The following is a 3707-nucleotide window of genomic DNA, read 5'->3' on the forward strand; positions in this document are numbered from 1 at the left end:
TGGGTGAAGTGATCTCATTCTCTCTGGAGTTATGGCCATTTAGCAACCTGGGCCTGACCTTGAGCGTTTGAGGGGCCTACGCCAAGGTGGATAAATTTCCACTTTTTGGATGATTATTGACCGTCAGACTCAAGAAGAGAGAATCTTTCTGTGCTGCTTTGGTTCGGACTGGGCCAAATACCTGGTGCCGGGTTTACCAAAAGAAGGTTTTCGACAAAATCCAAAAATAGCCGAATTAATTTCGCCAGAGCGACCTGCCATACTCGAGACCTGCCTCTCGTTCGGCCCGAGCCAAGGATTCCGATGACATGAGGCACGTGGCTCTCGCGACGAACCGTTTGGGAGTTACGAGCGATGCCGCATTTCTCTCCACCGCAGCAGAGCCACCGCCGGGCCGCCAGGAGCGGTGTGCTTCCCTTTTTCAGGGATTGCTGCTTATTGTGTATTAAATGACAGCAAAAGAGGGCCAGGGGCTTTGTCCTGGATCCCCGCTGATTGAGCTGATGCATCGAGTCAGGGTGTGTTTGGTTAAAGGGAGTCATCTAAAACATATGAGACCCTTTGGTCTGAGACACCCGATTCAGATCTTCGAGTCTCTACTAATGAGCTGATGATCTGAATCAGGTGTGTTTGATTAAGGTGACATAGAACACATTCATGCAGTGTTGGGGGCCTCCAGGAACGCGGATTGGGAAACACTGATCTAAAAACCAGGGTTGGGAAGCGCCGGCTCGCGCTAACGCTTTTGGCAGTTTGCAGGCCAGTAACGGAAGGCAGCCGCCCTTCCTTTGCTTAGCGGGGGTTCACCGCTGATGAGGACGGTAGAGACGGAAATGGTACTTCTCTGACTGGGCCGCCTGGGCCTTCATACTTACCTGGCAGGGGAGACACCACGATCAAGAAGGCGGTTCACCCAGGGCGAGGCTCGCCCATTGCACTCCGGCCAGTGGTGCTGACTCCCCTGCGAATTCCCCCAAATGTGGGAATCTCGACTGCATAATTTATGGTAGTGGGGGGACTGCGTTCAAGGCTCTCCCTGAAAGTGCTGGTTGAAAAAGCAGATGGGTTTTTTTTTCTCCTGATCTTTTTTTATACAAAGACCGCTTTGTTCCGGAACGTATTAGCGCGCATCCAGCGAAGCTCTTTGAAAATGATGACAGGCCGTCCTATGCTGCGGTATGGGTTTCAGGTGGACTGTGTGCGGGCTGGCTAACAGGGTTGGTTGTGCTGTTTCGCCTGGTACTTTTTCACGCCCAGAAGCCACTAAATGGCCAGTCACGCCTGCACTTTTCTCCTGACCTGACTGGTGGCCCCTTCGGTAGATGCCGATTTAGGTGAAGTGATCATTCCTCCTGGAGTTGTTTTGTAACCAGACCACCGACGCGTTTGGGGCCTCTTCGGGTGGATCAATTTCACTTTTGGATGGTGTGGCCGTCAGACTCGAATCTTTCACTTTGCTGCTTCGGTTGCTTGGTTGTCACCTGTCTGGTTGCAAAAAGAAAGGTTTGACTCAAAACGCATAGGCCACCAATTGCATACATCTGAAACCAAGTTTCCGATGGGCTGGCGCGATGGCTCCATTGCAGCTGTTGAGGAGATTCCCGGGCGTGCGTACTCTCAGCGCCAGAACCTGGTCAGGCTGGTGGTGCCAGGTCTCTGATCCCAGCGTTTCAGATCTCCCTGACTTACAGCGACTGAGCGTATCATCCAAGCCTCCGGCTGCCTTGCAGCCTCCGATTCTCAGCGCCGGCAAGATCAGTGTGGCTATCCTGGTGCTCTGTTTAATATCCTGATGGAATTACCGGGGACTTCGCGTTCCTGGATTTTGCTGGACCGGGAGCTGGGGCGGGACATCGGCACGCGCAGGCCTGGTATTGCGGTGTTTCCGGGGCGGTGTGCCTAGGGATTTTGCTGTGTGACGAAAGGCAGGAAGACCAATGAGCAATTGCCCAGCCCACCCGGGATGGTCTGCTCCTGCACAATGCCGCTGGTTCTCCTGTTTCTATTGAGACCGGTAGTTCTCTTTCTGTTCACTATGCAAATCCGTGCCGAGGTGTTGGAGCCTTCATCACTAACGAAGCTGATGGACGTATCAGTCAGGTGCGTGTGTTTGCCAAAGGAGTCTATCTAAACACAATATGAGACCATCTCGAGAGACCAAGGTCTGATGCGAAAGTTTCGAAGTCTCTACTAATGAGCCATATTGACCGTCAGAATCAGGTGAGAATTCTGTGATAAGGCGACATGAAACCACATTCTTTTTTTCGGACGCGCCAGCCTCCAGGTGCACAGGTTGCAAAAGCACCTGAAGGTTTCTCGACAAACTCCAAAGGGTTGAAAAGCGGCGCCAGAGCGACCGTGCCAATTTTCGCGCTTGGCTTCGTTGCTCTAGCCCAGGATACGATGACAGCATGTCACGTGCTTTGCGAGACCCTTTGGGAGTTGACGAGCGACGGTGGAGACGGAAACAGCCACAGCAGAGCCAGACGCCTGGGCCGTCTACCAGGCAGGCGAGGACACGAGTGATCGCGGTCAGGACGAGCGAGGGTCCTAGGCTCGCCTCCACTCTTTTCAGGTCGGCTGTACAGAATTACACCCAACTCTCGCAGTCACGACTGATAAAATTCCATGGTCCCCGCTCACTTAGTGCGCGGTCTCCCCTGAGTGCTTGTTGCAAAGAAACGGCAGTTTTCTCCTGATCTTTTTGCAGGAGTGAAACGCTTTCTGGTCGAACCTATATTGTTCGGTGATGAGTCGATCCTAGCGGCCATCAGTTGTGGTATTGAATAAAAAAATAGTCAGCGCTACCTGAAAAACGTGCACCCTGGTGGGTTCAAATTTGGCCTGCACCCCTCACTTTCAAGTCGACCGGACTGACTGCCGCCTGAGCCGCGTAGTGTTTTCTTAATTTTGCCGTCCTTTTTCATTTCGGTCTCCACTGCGGCTGGTAGTCACCGCGGACCCTGGTCACGGCACCACCCTTTCTACGCTGAACTGATGGCTGAAACAGCGCTGACGATCGCGTTTACGCCAAGGTGAAGTGATGTTCTCCTCTCGTTCCCTTTTACATGGGCCATTTTTGCAGTTAAATGGCCGGTGGATGACCACTTAGTGCAGCCTAAGCGATGCCTCGCTGCTGCGGGATGGGAGGCTCTGGACTCTTTTTGGGAGCTCGGTGACTAATCGTCAGACCCCAGAGGAATCTCTTGCTCGGTTTTGGATACGCGCCACCGACTCTGGTTGCTGTTTCTATTGAGCAGTTTCCTCCTCGGGCTTAGGTAAGTTCCAGGCTGAGGACCTGAATCCCGCCATGGCGGACTCGGGAGTATGTGCTCCTCCTAAGGTGACATAGAACACATTCATGCAGTGTTGGGGGCCTCCAGGAACGCGGTTGGGAAACACTGATCTAAAACTAGGGCTGGGAAGCGTCGGCTCGCAAGCCAACGCTTTTGGCAGTTTGCAGGCCAGTAACGGAAGGCAGCCGCCCTTCCTTTGCTAGGGGCGGGGTTCACCGCTGATGAGGACGGTAGAGACGGAAATGGTACCTCTGACTGGCCGCCTGGGCCTTCATACTTACCTGGCAGGGGAGACACCATGATCAAGAAGGCGGTTCACCCAGGGCTTAGTTTCGCCCATTGCACCGCCGCAGCTGACTTCGCGAATTCCCCCAAATGTGGGAATCTCGACTGCATAATTTATGGTAGTGG

General features: G+C 53.4%; 2 pseudogenes; both read left to right on the plus strand.

The window, feature by feature from the left end:
• The first annotated feature begins 867 nt into the window (after positions 1–867).
• On the plus strand, positions 868–1040 carry LOC122143397 (annotated as a pseudogene).
• Positions 1041–3569: 2529 nt separating this feature from the next.
• LOC122143398 lies at positions 3570–3707 on the plus strand (annotated as a pseudogene; the record flags this gene model as incomplete).

The sequence above is a fragment of the Cyprinus carpio genome, unplaced genomic scaffold (assembly GCF_018340385.1).
Source record: "Cyprinus carpio isolate SPL01 unplaced genomic scaffold, ASM1834038v1 S000003763, whole genome shotgun sequence".
Taxonomy (NCBI): domain Eukaryota; kingdom Metazoa; phylum Chordata; class Actinopteri; order Cypriniformes; family Cyprinidae; genus Cyprinus; species Cyprinus carpio.